This window comes from Mus musculus, chromosome 4, assembly GCF_000001635.26.
Source record: "Mus musculus strain C57BL/6J chromosome 4, GRCm38.p6 C57BL/6J".
NCBI classification, from domain to species: domain Eukaryota; kingdom Metazoa; phylum Chordata; class Mammalia; order Rodentia; family Muridae; genus Mus; species Mus musculus.
The window spans coordinates 27,195,700-27,215,680 of NC_000070.6; positions in this window are offsets into that span (position 1 = coordinate 27,195,700).

A 19,981-nucleotide genomic window follows, 5' to 3' on the forward strand; every position below is an offset into this window, starting at 1 on the left:
TTAAGCATCATTCTACATAGCATGTGATCAGTTATCAAAGTTATTAACATCATTTATAGATTTGAAAAATCAATCACACCTCAAATACTTGTCCATAATGTCCTATTCTAGGCATGGCTCTGAAGAAGTACAGGAACATTCAATAAATCTAAGGACATTGAAGGAAATAAAGACTTCTGGAGACAAAAATACATAAATATTAACTTGTCAGTTGTGACAGACCTTACATAAGTTCACAGCAGTAGAATTTGGAGGTAAAAACAATGATAATTCTATTATATTATCATTGTAATTGTTATTAAATAAAGAAGCCTTCCTAAAATTATATATGTATATATAATTTATTTGTATCTGAGTATATGTATGCTTATTTCTTTGTCTGTGTATTCACCACATGGTTGCAGATATCTATCAGGCTAGAAGAGTGTGTCATATTCCCTGGAACTAGATTTACAAATAGTTGTCAGCTGCTTGATCTGAATGCTTGGTAATAAACCAGGTTACTGTGAAAGGGATACAAATACTTGTAACCCCTGGGCTAACCCTCCAGCTAGTTAAAACATTTATCCAAAATTTTAGAAGTGCTCATTATGTTATGAACAAATGAAAAGTACGAAAGAATCTGTTATTCTAAACTATAAGAAGAGACTGTTTAGAAAGAGAAGGTTTTCGGCTTTTGAGACTGTTGATCTAGAAATGATTACCATCTGTGGTTACAGATAACGATGTGGACACAAGATTATGCCAGAATTTCAGAAACAGATCTTTCCAGTATTTCACTGACATGCACTTAAATATATCTCAGCAATATTTGGATCAACTATCTTTTATTTTCAGTGTTTGTTTTTACAAACAGCACAAAAGTATGTTAATCTGCTTTCTATTGATGGAAGCCCACTAATTGAAATGCTAATAGCAACCCATCAGGGTTGCAATCCTTAAAAGTGTTGAGCCAAATCAAACAGAAGAAATACTCAATTAAAAGTGAGCCTTTCTTTTAGTTTATCTTAGGATCTACATGCATGAATTTTTTTATTAAAATTTCATGTTGATTTTACTCCCTTAAAAAATCTTAAGCAATATCATTCAATTTAGACTAATGCATTCACATGTAATAATGAAAAATTGTAGTGTCAGAGTGTTCAATTTGAAAATGAGAGATTTGTGAGCAATTAGCAATTGTTTTTTGAGAAGAAACATTCACTAAGTTGCATACCTCTTGGTTTGATCTATAATCCTTTGAAGAAAATAAAATCTGTTCCAATCTTCACCTTTTAGTATATCCAATTTCTGTCTGTGTCTCTGTCATCACTCACAAGTGATCAGTTCCATTACTCTCTGTTCACTGTACATATACTCTAATATACTAACTGTGATGATGAACTAAATTGATATTTGGCCATGACAGAAGACATATATAGTGTTGTTGAAAATATACAACACATGATATTGTAAAATAAAGAAAGCATTGATTCTGTCTCTGAAAACAAGCATAAAATATCATACAGCAACAGTAGAAATTGTATAAAATACATTGTAAACAGTGGTAAATGTATAGTGATAATTTTAATACTGTGGCTTAAACCTATAATAGAGTCTTCTCTTCTACTGTCCAAGGTCACTTCTGTTTCTATATTGTTGGTTTGTGTTAGTGGTGCTATTAACCTCTCCATTTACATCTGACATCTAAAGGTCATACTTTCCTGTCCCACCTCCATATCTCTGTTGGTGACTAAATGTAGCTGATTATATTTTTCACATGTATAAATTTAGGAGAAATTGAAGCACCTATGAATGATAATTGGATGTTATATTACAGGATCCATAATATGTGAATGTCATATTTTCTTCAAAGTATTCAAACACCCTATATGTTCCAATATGCAAAAAAGGAGGCAAAGGTAAAACAAGATAAAAAGGCTGACTTGTATGAGAAATGTCTTTCTGATGAACTGAGCAAAAAAAAAAAAAACCATGTGGCTTAGCATAAAAGACCTATCTTGGGAAGTGTAATTCTCACTGTGTCTTTTCTTGCAATCTAATGTATGCATTTCATAACTGAATCCCCATCACTCAGAGCTTTCAAATCTCAAGCAGCTGGACCAGTCAGAGAATCTGCTTGGAGACCATTCAGCTTCAAAGAGCCTTATGATACCAGGTGCTAGTGAGCAACTATACAAACTATCATCAACAGAAGGGTATTATGAATTCTATGGCTTTTTACTTGATTTGATGTCAGCACATATAGTAGCATACTGAAACTCTTAAAGAATTTGAACACTTCACCTCTTTTTCAAAAGATCTCTTTTTTGGTGGTGATATCTACATGGTTTCAAGAAAGACCTTTCTCCAATATGCAAGCAATGAGAGTCCCATTAGTCCATGCGACAGGATAATACTTCTTCACTCAGTAGTCATTAATTGCTCATAGTTCCCTCTCTAGATGTGTAGACCTGTGAAATTTCCCCTTTAATAATTAGTATATCATTGATATTATACAACAACAAAATTGAAAAATGCATACACACATGAATACAACACTAATAGTCATTGAAAAAGAAGCTGTCAATGTGAGAATGGAAAATCTTCTCTAAGAGCAGCACATATTTTAATTTCTAATCTATTTTCTTAGCAGTTTTTCTTAACCTCTTATTAGAATGCTTCCTGTACAAGTGTGTTGGATCCTAGGAAATAAACAAGACAATATAACAATAGTAAGAAAAACTTTTTCTCAAAAGTAAAGTATGACTTTATAAAGTATAATTTCTTTCTTTTTTTTTTTTTTTTTTTTTTTTTTAGTGTTAGAGGCTTCTTTTTTTTCCCATTTTTTATTAGGTATTTAGCTCATTTACATTTCCAATGCTATACCAAAAGTCCCCCATACCCACCCACCCCCACTCCCCTACCCACCCACTCCCCCTTTTTGGCCCTGGCGTTCCCCTCTACTGGGGCATATAAAGTTTGCAAGTCCAATGGGCCTCTCTTTCCAGTGATGGCCGACTAGGCCATCTTTTGATACATATGCAGCTAGAGTCAAGAGCTCCGGGGTACTGGTTAGTTCATAATGTTGTTCCACCTATAGGGTTGCAGATCCCTTTAGCTCCTTGGCTACTTTCTCTAGCTCCTCCATTGGGAGCCCTGTGATCCATGCATTAGCTGACTGTGAGCATCCACTTCTGTGTTTGCTAGGCCCCAGCATAGTCTCACAAGAGACAGCTACATCTGGGTCCTTTCAATAAAATCTTGCTAGTGTATGCAATGGTGTCAGCATTTGGATGCTGATTATGGGGTGGATCCCTAGATATGGCAGTCTCTACATGGTCCATCCTTTCATCTCAGCTCCAAACTTTGTCTCTGTATCTCCTTCCATCCTCAATAAAATTCTCGCTAACCGAATCCAAGAACACATTAAAGCAATCATCCATCCTGACCAAGTATGTTTTATTCCAGGGATGCAGGGATGGTTTAATATACGAAAATCCATCAATGTAATCCATTATATAAACAAACTCAAAGACAAAAACCACATGATCATCTCGTTAGATACAGAAAAAGCATTTGACAAGATCCAACACCCATTCATGATAAAAGTCTTGGAAAGATCAGGAATTCAAGGCCCATACCTAAACATGATAAAAGCAATCTACAGCAAACCAGTAGCCAACATCAAAGTAAATGGAGAGAAGCTGGAAGCAATTCCACTAAAATCAGGGACTAGACAAGGCTGCCCACTTTCTCCCTACCTTTTCAACATAGTACTTGAAGTATTAGCCATAGCAATTCGACAACAAAAGGAGATCAAGGGGATACAAATTGTAAAAGAGGAAGTCAAAATATCACTTTTTGCAGATGATATGATAGTATATATAAGTGACCCTAAAAATTCTACCAAAGAACTCTTAAACCTGATAAACAGCTTCGGTGAAGTAGCTGGATATAAAATAAACTCAAACAAGTCAATGGCCTTTCTCTATACAAAGAATAAACAGGCTGAGAAAGAAATTAGGGAAACAACACCCTTCTCAATAGTCACAAATAATATAAAATATCTTGGCGTGACTCTAACTAAGGAAGTGAAAGATCTGTATGATAAAAACTTCAAATCTCTGAAGAAAGAAATTAAAGAAGATCACAGAAGATGGAAAGATCTCCCATGCTCATGGATTGGCAGGATCAACATTGTAAAAATGGCTATCTTGCCAAAAGCAATCTACAGATTCAATGCAATCCCCATCAAAATTCCAACTCAATTCTTCAACGAATTAGAAGGAGCAATTTGCAAATTCATCTGGAATAACAAAAAGCCTAGGATAGTAAAGTATAATTTCTAAGTACCATTAGCACAACTTAGGTTTTGAGGCTAATTATTCCCGGGCTTTCTATTTCAATAGATTCTTCTTGATCATATTCATTATATTGGGGTCAATCTCCGGAGCATAATAATGAAACTATGTATGGATTGGGTGAGGGGAGGTTGTGGGGGACTTTTGGGATAGCATTGGAAATGTAATTCAGGAAAATACGTAATAAAAAAAAGTTACCCACATCCAGTGTTGTTTGAATAAAAACTCACACCCATAGACTCATAGTGAGTGACAGTATTTGAAAGGATTTAGGGTCTGTGGCATTCTTAGGGTAGGTCTGGCATTGTAGGAGAAAATGTGTAACAAGGGGTGGGCCTTGCATTTTCTGAAGATCAATCCAGGCCCAACTGGCTTCCTCTCTCTTATCTCTGTCTGCCAATATAGATGTAAGTCCCACTCCTCCTCTAGCATCAGGTCTGTCTGCATGATACAGTGTTCTCCATCCTGATGATAATAGAATAAACCTCTGAAACCTACGCCACCCACAGATAAATGTTTTCCTTTACAAAAGTTGTTGTGGAAATGGTATATCTTCACAGCAATAGAAAATTGAACTAAGACACCAGACTTACCTAAGTTTAGATATAACCTGTTATACATGCTTGACAATTTTCAGTACCCATTTTGTTTTAATTTGATAGTTTTGAACTGGAATATTTTAAATATGTATATATAATATATTAATATATTTTATTATATTTAGCATATATTTTAATATATAAAAATATTAATATTGTATATATAGCAAAGACAAGATGTTCTGTGGTAGGCATGTTCACTGCTCCAAAGATCAAATCCAGGGAAGTCACCATGGGAAAGGGCGTGTGTTGGGAGGGAAAGAGAAAGAGCACTGGAGCAGAAAGAGAAGAGAAAAAGAAGAGCTGGGTAACATCTTTTATTCTTACCTGTTAAGTTCCATGAACTACTAAACTTATTTGTTTAAAAACTGGCTAAAGGTATAATGTTACCTCAGTATTTCTCTGATTTGCATGCTGGTCACTATCAAGTAAAAGATTATCACACTCTAGTAAATGTCATTAAATTGAAAAGGTATTCATGTAATGTATCTCCTAATGAGAAACAACTTATAAGTCAATTATAAGTGAGGATTTACAGATAAGACAGTAAATATCTCACCCTGATAATTATGACAGGTATTCAGAACTACATGTTTCAGTGATGCAAGGTGATTATGATACCTAGCCAGAGATGAGAACCACTAGTGCAGATAAAAGGGGAATAGGTAAGAGAAAAGGTGAGGGTTAAAGATCTGGCATGAAATTTCCTAGAAAGAAAAACTTAGAGCTAGCATAATCCCTAACATGAATATAAAATTGTCTTTATAAACACAGGTAAGTGAAACCCTCATTCCTAATAAAAGAAACAAACTTCTCTTTGCAGCAGGTAAATACCAGAACACATCTATTTTTGGCAGTTTCATTGAGTATCAGACATTTTTGGTTTTGTAGACTTATATGACTTATCCCTGAGTCATGTAACCTAGTCTAATATTATGCATCTGCTTTTTCTCTCAGTGCTCTGTTGGTTTTATTTTTACATCTCTGTAGAATAAACTTTGATCATATAGTACTTCTATTTCTTGCAATTTATTTATAGTTAGTATTTCATTGTTTTTTCATACATCCATCTAGATCCATTTTCATTATTCTATACAGAGCCACCCTGTTTGAACAGCATCATTTGTCAACGATGCTAAAGTTTTTGTTTTGTTTTGTTTTATTTATTTATTTTTTGAGTGTGCATTTGAGGATTTCTTTTCAACAAGCAGGTTCTTTAGGTCTATGGAATCATTTCCAGGCTTTCTATTTCATTGATTAATGTATCTAGTTCTATACCAATTCCATGCTGGTCTATATTACTGGAGCTTTGTACTACAACTTGAAATCAGGGATGATGATAATTCTAGAAGGTTTGTGTGTGTGTGTGTTTGTGTGTGATTCCCATATGAATGTAAGATTACTTTTTAATGACCAAGAAGCTCTTTAAAATATCAAAATTTCATAGACATCAAATAAATGTAAAATAAAACTACTTGGAGATTTGATCTTACCATAGACTTGCCAAGATAAAACAAAACAAGACAAAAAAACAAACAAACAAACAAACAAAAACTACCAAATAAGAGCACACGTGGCTAAAGGTGTGAGGAAAAGAATATTCATTCATTTTTGGTGTGAGTACAAACTGGTAATTCTCATTAAAATTAGTGATTAGATTTTCATTTTTACAGATGCTGAAAACTGATCTATTCTAAGAGCCAACTATACCATTCTTGGGCACATATACCTACTGGATTATCAATCTTACTACAGAGATAATTGCTTATCTGTATTCATTGATGGTTTACTAATATTGTCAGAGATTGCAAACAGACTAAATTTCACCAATGGAATATTACTAAGCTATAAAGAAGAATGGAATAATTTAATTTGGCACAAAGATGTTTGAAACTAGAAGTAGTATTCCTGAGTAAGGTCACCCACATGCCAAATGGAAATGTGAATATTTGCTATTAAGTGTGAATGTTAGCTTTTAAGTTTAGATATGTGTTTTCATATTTAAAATTAAAGATGATAAGTATTTAGTAAGAGACTTGAAAAATATAATGTTCCAAGAATTAGAATAGAGTATAGTATTATACAAAGATAAAGACTTTTGATGTAATTATGCCTCATTGTGCACAGAGGACTTGGTTATACTAAGATACCTTTTTTTCTTCCAGTGTACAATACTTAAATATGCACACAATAAACTGCTTGGCATTAGACTCTAGAAGTTTGAATAAATACTGTCTACTGAGTCATGTTGAACCTGATTTCCTTCTTGTCTCCTAGAGATTTTTCCTCTGCTGGCTATGGCATTTTACATAGACCTCCATAAATGAAAGATTTTGGCTTTATGTAGGAGCTGCCTAAAATAAATATTTACTTGAAAAACATTTAAATGGAATCGCCATATAATGGGAGAGACAATGTTCCAAACTAGATTAATTTGGGTTACTAATGAAAAAGCCCATACTAGGATTGGACTCCTTTTTGCTGAGTTGTAAGCCAAAGAGGTACCATAACAGTGCTCCCACCAAAGAAATCACAGACTATATACAATGCCAGCCGTTAGCTACTCTCCACAGATTGATTGCTTAGGCCTCACTGCTGATGACACAGCCTACTTTTTTTTTTTTTTTTGAACATGGAAATTTTGAGCTGGTACCAAAATAGAAGTTTCATCCCTACAGACTATACTTCCCTGAATACCACTTTGTGCTTAACTAGAGGAGAAGAATGATTATCAATTATATACTGGTACAAAACTTTTGAATATGGCATATTCTGGACACAAAACAACTAACATATATAGATCCACAGAGACTTTGAGAGCACACAAAAGCCCTGTGCTTGTTCAAATGAAGCAAGAATCCTAGTACTAGAATGGGAAAAGAATACATAAAATCCTAATTCCAATTAAGAAGCTATTTCCAAGTTACAGCTACAAAAAAAAAAAAGAAAGAAAGAAAGAAAGAAAGAAAAGAAAAGAAAAGAAAAGAGAAGAAAAATAAAAGAATGAATGGAAGAAAGGAAGGAAGAAAGACAGAAAGAAAGAGAAAGAGAGAGTAAGAAAGGAAGGAAGGAAGGAAGGAAGAAAGAAAGAAAGAAAGAAAGAAAGAAAGAAAAAAGAGAAAGAAAGAAAGAAAGAGAGAGAGAGAGAGAGAGAGAGAGAGAGAGAGAGAGAGAGAGAGAGAGAGAGAAGAAAGGAAAAATATAACTCAGTATATAACTACATTTCAGGGCAGTAATTCTGCTCAGGATGAGTTGAACAGCATAAAATGTGATCCATGATTTTGTCATTGTTATTTTTTGTTTTGTTTAAATACTTTTTAGTATTGATTTTTCTGTGTTTTAGTTTTTCTGTCTTTATCATTTTGATTTTATTTTTGTTACTGTTGTTCTTCTTGTACCCTGCCCCATTTTAAGATGTAAAGAGAACATGAAGAAAGTAGGTGGCTAGGGAGGGGTGAAGGATTTGGGATATCATTTAGAGATGAGAGAACAGAAATATTATTAAAAATATATGGGATATTTTAAATTTAAAATATATTTTTCACTTTATTTTACACACTTTTTTGACATTATATTGTTTTGTCTTATGGTTTTTCTTTGGTTGCTTTGTGTTTGTGTATTTGTTTCTCCTTTTTGAGAAAGAAAGCGGTGAAAAATAAATTGGAAGGTGTGAGGGTAGGGAAGAAATGAGCATCCAGGAAGTCATGATAGAAGGGGAGGAATATGATCAACATATAGTATGCAAAATTTTTAAATATGAACAGAAAAGATGCATAATCCATCACTTTTGAAGTTTTATTGCATTTAATAGTAAAGTAAAACTGGGAAGAGAGGCCCCTTGATATTGCAAATTTTATATGGCACAGTACAGGGGGATGCTGGGGCCAAGAAGCTGGAGTAGGTGGGTAGGGGAGCAGGGAGGGGAGAGGGTATAGGAAACTTTTGGGATAGCATTGGAAATTTGAAATGTATATAAAGAAAATATCTAATAAAAAAAGAGTAAAGTAAAAACTATGAAGGACATTGCCCCTCAAAAGTCATGAGGTAATGTGTATGAATACAAAGCAGTGTTTGTAGGAAGTGATTGGGAGGAAACATAAGATTACAAATGTCAACACTAAGAACATCACTGAGTGAATACTATCTCACTACTAGCTTTAGAACAGAATAAATATAACTTTTTTTTGAAGAAAATGGTTGCATTGGTAAGCCATTTGTTTGAAAGTGGTGTTCACAAAAATATAAATTCATACAGTTTGGTTACATTACTACATTCACAAATTGGTGGGACTCCCCCAGACATCAAATTCCAATATGTTTCTATCTCTTACAACACTGAAAGAAAATCCTACACAATGATATGTTTCACATTCCTCCCTCTCCTCTTTCTTGGTAATCAACAGTTTTCATTTTGTGTATAGACATAGCCATTTTGAAATTTGCATGTAAATATAATCAGACAATATGACTATCAAGGTTCTGAATCCTATAAACTCCTTTAATATTTGTGAGTTGTCCACCTTTGTTACTTCATATGACATCCTGTTCACCAAACAAAGTAAAAGCTAAATTATAATAAATTCCTTTATTCAATAACCCAATACTACAGTAAGAATTGTAAAAGCTTATTTAGAAAAATACTATCAGTAATGATATGTGTCTTAGAGTCTTACTGCTGTGAAGACACACCATTACCAAGGCAAACCTTATAAAGGAAAACATTTAATTGGGACTATAGTACAGCTTAAGAAATTTAGTCTATTACCATAATAGCGGGAAGCATGGCAGGATGCAGGCAGACATAGTGCTTAAGGAACTGGGATTTCTATGCCTTTATCTTCAGGAATCAGAAGGAGACTATATCCCACAAAGGACATGGCTTCAGAGTACATGACCTCAAAGCCCAACAAGTGACATACTTCCTCCAAGAAGATCACTCCTACTCCAACAAAACCACACCTTCTAATAATGCCATTCCCTATGGGTAAGCACTCAAAAGTGCGAGTCTATGAGGGTCATCTTATCAAACCACCACATGATTTATTAGGGTTGGCATATTAGTTTTGTATAAAACATGAGCTACAAATATCTAGGACTTAAAAGCTTATATTTTGACAAAAAACATATTTAACGTGTTCAAATACTTCTGACAAGTATATATGTTGAAGAAAATACGATTTTGCCAAATTATACAAAATTTTAACAGATACGGTGTAGTTTCTTTTTCTCTTTGCTTAAACTTTGAGATGGTTTCACTATGTAAACCAGACTAGAGACAAACAGGGGTTCTTCAGCCCCAATTTCCCCAGTTCTGGGATTAAAAGCACTTAAATGTTATAATTTTTAAAATTTGATGATTTTTTAAATTTACTATTAAATTTGTTTAAACTTACTTTTTACTTTTTAAAAATGTATTATTTTTCTCCCAAACCCTCTCATATAACATGTAACATTCTCCAAATGTAGGCCCTCATTTAAAATTGTTATTGAATACACATACACACACACACGTATAATATATAAATATATGTACATATATATATATACATATATACACATACACACATATATTAGATATATGTGTGACTGTGTGTGAGAGTATGTATATAAAATCCTAAAAAAATTATCCTAAAATCTAAAATTCTAAAATTCTAAGAGATTTATTCCTAAATAATTATGATAATGATATTAAAATAATTTTAATAAAATAGTTGCTAAATCATTAAATTTAATTACTTTACATAATTAAAAATAAGGTAAAAAGAGTAGCATGTACTATGACAGTAAGCTATCTTGTCTGAGTCTCTTATAGTAAATTCCACAAAACTTTGACTCTATATTTTGTTTATTTAGCATTAGAGCATATGTTTGAAAAATTAGCCTATGGAAAGCCAAAAAGGATTTGTCCATCTTTCTATGATTTTCTACCTCCTTTCTTTACAATGACACTTTTATTAAAATTCTGAAAGAAATGCTACATTCATTCATAAAATGTTTCCTTAAATGCCCTCCATATCCATAACCAGAAGTTAATATTCTTCATTCACTCTAAGTGAACTCTGTAACTACTTTTGAGTATGTATCTGTTGTTTGATTTTAATAGATCCATAAATATCTTGTTTTCTTCAAGTATATTAGATTTTTGGATTTTTTTTATTAAAAATTATCATGAAGATGCATTAAATAATGTTTTTTTTAATTTTTTTCTCCTTAAAAATTGACTTCCTTCCTTAATTTGTTAAACATTTTGTTTCTTCAGGCTGAATAATACTGTTCATGAATCACAAATCCAAAATGTATCTTTATAAATAAGCCATAAGTAGGCGAATATCTCTGTTTTATATGTAATGTCTATTATGTAAAAGATATTTAATAAGTAGTTCTATGTGTTATTTATTGACTTTCAATAGAAGAATGTCACATTAGAAGTTGACCTGACTGAGCATCAAAAATGTGGGCTGTTTTAGCAAAGAAAATATTAACAGACAGAACATCTTGAATAACCTCAGTAGGAAGGCACACTGAAGGATTACTAAATATGCTCACACATTTAGTAAAACAACTCTGCATACTCAGTTTTATGCCAAGATATATTTGCTCCTAGAAGATAAATTTTGATTTTATCTTAAAACCTTTGATCATATCAAGTGTTCAAGTGTCTGCTGTATTCCACCTGGATGGATGGCTTTCCCATTGTACATATTGCTGGCTTGCCAGGAATACCCAAGCATAAATGGGTCCTCCATGCTGAGCTGCCTTCCAGAGTGTCTTAAGTGGCTTGTAGTTTGATCTCCATTCTACATTTGTAACTCTTTATCCTCTTATCTCTGCCCCTATCATTCTCAGCCGCTCATGCCATTGGTCACTCATTGTATGTTTTTCTATACTCATAGCAGGAGCATTCTTGATGTTAAACTCGTGTAGAGATTTTCTTTGAATATTTCTGAGTGAAAAAGTTTTCAACAAAAGTCATTTTCACTATTTTTTATCACTCTATGCTCTTCAGATTTCTTGCCAACCTTAAAGCCTCTTTACTCAACATTCTTTAAAACACACTTTTTCTAACCAACCAGCACATTCATAGAAAGGCTAAATTAAGAAATGTTTCTCAAAGTAAATTTGATGAACTCATATATACGTACACACACACACACACACACACACACATATGGTTTACTGAAGAGTGGTGATAATTTAATTCTCACTTAGTTTGAGCATATAAAAGAATCATTTGCATTTCTTTATCATTAATAAGCATAGTACAAAGTAAATGTGTGATAAATCGGCATATCCATCACAATCCAAGCGTCATCAATTTAGTTATAATTATGTACTCACTGTTTCCATAACTGGGAAATATCCTTTAAAACACTGCATTAACAACAATCATTTCCTCTCACATATGCCTACAAAACTTGCTGAGATGTTAGGAGTGAGCCATGAATGTATTAATGAAGGAAATATCTACATAAACTTAGCCTCATTGAGAGGCAGGTAGTAACGTTGCCTCCCACCAAAATGGGATCTAAAACCTTCTTTTCTTGATGGAAACTGAGTCTTTCCTAGAGAATTATTCTGTGTTTTATGTATAATAGGTACCTCAGTATTCACTGAGTATCCAGTATCCATTGAATATCCCTTGAACCTATGTCCTGATATTTTTCTTAGTTCCTGGTATAGAGAATACCAAAACTCCCATATGAATTAATGAGTTAAGAATTATGACAGTTGTAGTCTTAGTTAGTAATTTTCTAATTCTCTTTGGCTGCTTATTTTGCCTTTGCCTCATAAGTATAAGCATATTAATTGCTAATTGTGAGTGTACCACTTAAAATCAAGTGTGCGAATAGTTTTACATTTATTCTTATGCAAGAATTGCTGAAGAAGGAAGTGTGATTTCCACACACATGCGCTGTGGCACAGAACTTTATAAACTAGCCTCTACATTACATTTGTCAACTCAGGGAAGATTTGCTCTAATGTATATAAAACATAAAAAGCAAGGACTTTTGCTCAGCTGCTTCTATCATCTTACAGCAAATCTGTGGACATATTTGTGTACTGAACTAAAACTGTCCCCGAGTTTCAGCCAGAGACATATGGGAGCCAGGTTGTACCTGTCAAGAGTTGCTACTGAAAAAGCATCTGTGTGGGCAAATGTATTAATGCTCTTGATTGTTAATGTTTGCTGTGTGACCTTCCCATTAGCAGATATGTGTGCCTCTCCTTCATGATACCTTCATTCATCTCCCTAATGACCCTGCCTCTATAGCTTTTCTAGCATGAACTATCCATCACTGCACATAGATGTACTCCATGTCTGACGTGCCTTCATTTTAGCTGAATGTGGAATAGGAAAGATACATGTTTGGACACATTTCTCATTTCTCATTTTCTACATGTTTTAATATTAGCATAGATCTGAAATTCAGACACATCACCTTCTTCATCCTTTAGAGTTTCAATAAAAATTTCTTTTCTTAGCTAAAATAAGAAGTGAAAGGGCAAAAAAAAATGTATCTTTAGTAAAATGTTATTTAATGTTAAAATGCATTATTATGTACTTTAAAATGGCATGCTGTGTTGTAACACTAGAAGAAAAATGTAAAAATAAGATATAAACTAAATACATTTTTCTTCTGAACTATGATGGCAGGAACAATTTTATCTACTTAGTGAACTTACCTGATTCATTGACTCATTTTTTTGTTTGTTTTGATTCCTTCTTAGAGTGAGATCACTCTGACATATTCCCTTTGTATCATCTGTGTACTGTTTCTCCTGCCTGTCGTTGTGTTGTATAGCAAGGGAAGCAAAATCTACTGGCTTTGCTGTGATAACTCTGATAACAACCCAAGCTGCATAATTTATTTGCATCATATTACACATTCATTTTGTTAAAACATAAACCTGAGTTCAGGAAGATTCCTTTTTATGATTATATTAGTATACAGGCTATGTAAACATGGATGGTGAACTAGTTCAGATGTAGAGAATCCTGCTAAAAATCATAGCAATCTATGTTAACCAGCGAAAGAAAAAAGAACTTACTACTGCAGTTTAACCTAAAACTTCTATATGTGTGCACTGTGGTTCATATGCACACACACACACAAACACACACATACACACACACAGTAAAAGTAACCAAAGGACTGTTAAAAATATACAAGATAAATCAAGAGAGTAGTACAGTTATGAAGAATGCCTAACATGCTTTGATACTCTATTTGAAATGACTATATATGAATAGCTTTAGAAGATTCAAACTAAATGTTCTTTTTCTCCAGACACAGATGTTTGATTTTAACTGCCATATAAGCTTGGCCAGAGCTATTTAATATATTGCCTGTCAGTGTTTAAAACACTCAAGTGGTTCATAGAACTATGAAGCGAAAACTTTTAGGCAGAAGCACAGTTCGAATGCAGGCAAAAGCCCTGCTTCAGTTCTCTGACTTTAATTGGTTTAGAACTAGATTTATGTGATTAGGCTCAAGAAGAGAAGGTTTTTGACCATTGTCCTAGACTGCAGCTGACAAAGCAAACCTAATGTCAGCACACTTACAACCAATGGGGAAGAGGAAGACACATGAAAAAGAAAATGAAGTAAAAAGAGAGAAGCTTGTAACAGTGATGTGGCCAGAGGTAAGAGACTCTAGAGGAGCATATATCTAAGATTCAGAGATTCTAAATCAAGTTCACAATGAAGATTTAATAGCCACATGTGCCACATATATTATTGTTCTTTAATATTTATGTTTATATAGGTATGAGTATATAGAAATCAGGGCATAATATTTGATGCTTATACCATATATATATACTATATATATATATATAAAACTATATATATATATAGTTTTAGCTAAGAGATTCTTTTAGAATCCTTAAGATGTAAGCAATTTACAGACGTTAATAAAGTTTAATTTCATTAGTAATAAGGAACTTGAGATTCAAATATATAATCACATAATTTTATATATACTACTTTATCAAAAAGTATCATTAAAATTGACTAATAATGAAGATGTGTGGCTAAAAAGTCCCTCTGAAATACTCTGATAAATGTTCCATTGGTACAAGTTAGATAAGATTCTTCTTGAATTTTTATGTGCCCTCTGTGATGGAAGTTTCTTGAAATTAAGCACAATCTAAATGGTGTGGAAGATGCTGGAATATTTATCAAAGTGTTGATTCATATTTTATCCTAAAGTTTTATCAGTGTATGTTTTAAAAAAATCTATATCTTATTATGCAATCCATTTGTTTCTTATATATTTATTGATATAATATGCATTATTACTAAAATATGCATTTAATTGAAATAATATGCATTATTTCATAAATAAAACTAACATATAGAAATCCATTATTTTATGTTTATTGGTAATTAAGTTACTTCCATAGATATGACAAGCTATAAAGTTAATTGTGTACGTTCTGGATTAGAAACAATAGGGTGTTTTTCCCATTTGACCTGAAATCTGTACCATATTTTAAAATATTTGTTAGTTCTATAAATAAGCCCCCAAATTTTTATTAGGAATCCAGCCTTTCAAGAGTTTAGAATGAATTTATAACTTGATGTTAAGACTATTAATTATGAATTTATTCACTGATTTAGATTTTTCTGATATTATACCTTTCATACTTGAGAAGTTAAGTTCAGTATTTATATAAAAACTGAAATTTCACATTAGGTTTTCCAAATTGTAATGTTTACAATTTTGGAATGTGACTTTAATGCCAAATTGATAATATCCAATTTTGAACAAACATTAATAAGTAAAGAGTTGTAAATGTTTATAGAAACAAATACACTTGAGAGAAATTTGAAAATTGGAGCTGTTGACATAAAATGAAATGTTGGTACTAACACATTTTGCGTACTGTATAATGTTTTAGTTACTTTTCCTCTGACTGTGAACAAATACCTATTAGAAACAGCTTAATTGAACAGAGTTTGGTATGGAATCTGAGCGAAAATAGTCCATTATACTAGACAAGGTATAATGGCAGAGGTCAATAGCAATGGGAATACACAACAGGAAAGCTTCTTACTAATATCTTGGTGGTACAGGAAGTAGAATCAAGACTAAAACTGCTCTAGGATGTAACCTCAAATCCCATCCTGCAGTGACTCACTTACTATATCTAGTCTCCCCAACTATTAAAGATTATGTGTACTTGCAATTAATATCACTATCTTAAAACCAAGTGTTCAAACATGTGAGCCGTAGAAGATATTTTTTAGTCAAGTAATATTTCTCTAACCCGGATGGACTTCCATTATGACATGCTCATCTCATAATGGGCAGCACTGTCATCCACTGTAAGTCACCACCATCACTGCATTCACTAGAGATGTTGTTTATTTGTTTGTATTTGTTTTGCTTTATTACCAACTTGGCCTCAACTAAAAATCCTGGGAAGAAGGAACCTCAATGTAGATAAGCCTGTGGTCAGGTCACACCCATTGTACTACATTCCAGTCTTGGGCATGTAGTCTTCAGTTGTATTTGAAAGCAGACTGAGCAAAGCATGGAGAGAATACCACATTTCAGGAAAACGTTCCTCTCAGGGAACCTCTCTTATCATGTAATTATAAAGTCAAAATTTTTCCTTTGTAGTATTAATGTCCTGAACAATTATAAGTTCATTGCCAAAATCTTCCCTGTCTTTAACTTTAACATCATTCAAGCTCCTTTATAGAATATCATTTTCAATGTCTCAAAGTTTAACTAACCTTATACTGATCTACTTGCCAAACTACATTTTTTTCTCACCTATTTGTTGGCCAAATTAACACTGAATTTCTGATCTTTCTACCTCTACCATCTATTCATTGTTTTGAATTGGTAACATTATTTTAAAATGAGAATTATTAGTTCAATTTAAATAAATTATGTCTTACCATTTTAGGTATTTTTTATTGTGGTTCAAGTAAAAGTAGGAAAGCAGGTATTGCTTTTACATGAAGTTTTAAAAGCCATTATTAAGTAGAGTATGTCTAAACTGATTGTATTCTTAAGATAATGTGATATTTCCTTCTCTCTCCCAAATAGTACTGAGGTATCCTCACTTGGGCTCTTCAGCTTGTTGACATTTTTGAGTTCTGTAGACTGTATCTTGGTTATTCTGTACTTTTTTTTTTTTTTTTTGCTAATATCCACTTATTCATGAATACATAGTATGCACATCCTTTTGGGTCTGAGTTACCTCACCAGGATGATATTACCCAATTCCATGAATTTGCTTTCATAACTCAGGATGTCCTCATTCTTAATAGCTGAGTGGTATTACATTGTGTAAATGAAAAACCCAGACTCGAGCCCCAAGGTACCTTGCCAGTGGAGGCGACCAACACCCACAAGGGCCCACACAGGATTCCCCACAGGATCCTAAGACCTCTGGTGAGTGGAACACAGCCCCTGCCCCAATCCAATCACGCAGAACCTGAGACTGCAGTAAATAGGGAAGCGGACTACCCAGGCCTGACCTGGGGCACAAGCCCCTTCCGCTCCACTCGAGCCCCGAGGTACCTTGCCAGCGGAGGCGCCCAACACCTGCAAGGGCCCACACAGGATTCCCCACGGGATCTTAAGACCTCTAGTGAGTGGAACACAACTCCTGCCAGGAGTCCTGTTCGAATACCAGATATCTGGGTACCTTCCCTGCAAGAAGAGAGCTTGCCTGCAGAGAATACTCTGCCCACTCAAACTAAGGAGAGAGCTACCCTCCCAGCTCTGCTTATAGAGGCTAACAGAGTCACCTGAAGAACAAGCTCTTAACAGAGACAACTATAACAGCTAGCTTCAGAGATTACCAGATGGTGAAAGGCAAAGGTAAGAATCCTACTAACAGAAATCAAGACCACTCACCATCATCAGAACGCAGCACTCCCACACCACCTAGTCCTGGGCACCCCAACACAACTGAAAATCTAGACCCAGATTTAAAAACATTTCTCATGATGATGATAGAGGACATCAAGAAGGACTTTCATAAGTCACTTAAAGAATTACAGGAAAGCACTGCTAAAGAGTTACAGGCCCTTAAAGAAAAGCAGGAAAACACAGCCAAACAGGTAGAAGTCCTTAAAGAAAAACAGGAAAACACATCCAAACAGGTGATGGAAATGAACAAAACCATACTAGAACTAAAAAGGGAAGTAGACACAATAAAGAAAACCCAAAGTGAGGCAATGCTGGAGATAGAAACCCTAGGAATCAGATCTGGAAGCATAGATGTGAGCATCAGCAACAGAATACAAGAAATGGAAGTGAGAATCTCAGGTGCACAAGATTCCATAGAGAACATCGACACAACAGTCAAAGAAAATACAAAATGCAAAAGGATCCTAACTCAAAACATCCAGGAAATCCAGGACACAATGAGAAGACCAAACCTACGGATAATAGGAATTGATGAGAATGAAGATTTTCAACTTAAAGGGCCAGCTAATATCTTCAACAAAATAATTAAAGAAAACTTCCCAAACATAAAGAAAGAGATGCCCATGATCATGGAAGAAGCCTACAGAACTCCAAATAGACTGGACCAGAAAATAAATTCCTCCCGACACATAATAATCAGAACAACGAACGCACTAAATAAAGATAGAATATTAAAAGCAGTAAGGGAGAAAGGTCAAGAAACATATAAAGGAAGGCCTATCAGAATTACACCAGACTTTTCACCAGAGACTATGAAAGCCAGAAGAGCCTGGACAGATGTTGTACAGACACTAAGAGAACACAAATGCCAACCCAGGCTACTATACCCAGCCAAACTCTCAATTACCATAGATGGAGAAACCAAAGTATTCCATGACAAAACCAAATTCACACATTATCTTTCCACAAATCCAGCCCTTCAAAGGATAATAACAGAAAAGAAGCAATGCAAGGACGGAAATCATGCCCTAGAACAAACAAGAAAGTAATCCCTCAACAAACCAAAAAGAAGACAGGCACAAGAACAGAATGCCAACTCTAACAACAAAAACAATAGGAAGCAACAATTACTTTTCCTTAATATCTCTTAATATCAATGGACTCAATTCCCCAATAAAAAGACATGGATTAACAGACTGGCTACACAAACAGGACCCAACATTCTGCTGCTTACAGGAAACCCATCTCAGAGAAAAAGACAGACACTACCTCAGAGTGAAAGGCTGGAAAACAATTTTCCAAGCAAATGGTCTGAAGAAACAGGCTGGAGTAGCCATTCTAATATCGGATAAAATTGACTTCCAACCCAAAGTTATCAAAAAAGACAAGGAGGGACACTTCATACTCATCAAAGGTAAAATTGTCCAACAGGAACTCTCAATTCTGAATATCTATGCTCCAAATGCAAGGGCAGCCACATTCATTAAAGACACTTTAGTAAAGCTCAAAGCACACATTGCACCTCACACAATAATAGTGGGAGACTTCAACACACCACTTTCATCAATGGACAGATCGTGGAAACAGAAACTAAACAGGGACACAGTGAAACTAACAGAAGTTATGAAACAAATGGACCTGACAGATATCTACAGAACATTTTATCCTAAAACAAAAGGATATACCTTCTTCTCAGGACCTCACGGGACCTTCTCCAAAATTGACCATATAATTGGTCATAAAACAGACCTCAACAGATACAAAAATATTGAAATTGTCCCATGTATCCTATCAGACCACCATGGCCTAAGACTGATCTTCAATAACAACATAAATAATGGAAGGCCCACATTCACATGGAAACTGAACAAAACTCTTCTCAATGATACCTTGGTCAAGGAAGGAATAAAGAAAGAAATTAAAGACTTTTTAGAGTTTAATGAAAATGAAGCCACAACGTACCCAAACCTTTGGGACACAATGAAAGCATTTCTAAGAGGGAAACTCATAGCTCTGAGTGCCTCCAAGAAGAAACGGGAGAGAGCACATACTAGCAGCTTGACAACACATATAAAAGCTCTAGAAAAAAAGGAAGCAAATTCACCCAAGAGGAGTAGAAGGCAGGAAATAATCAAACTCAGGG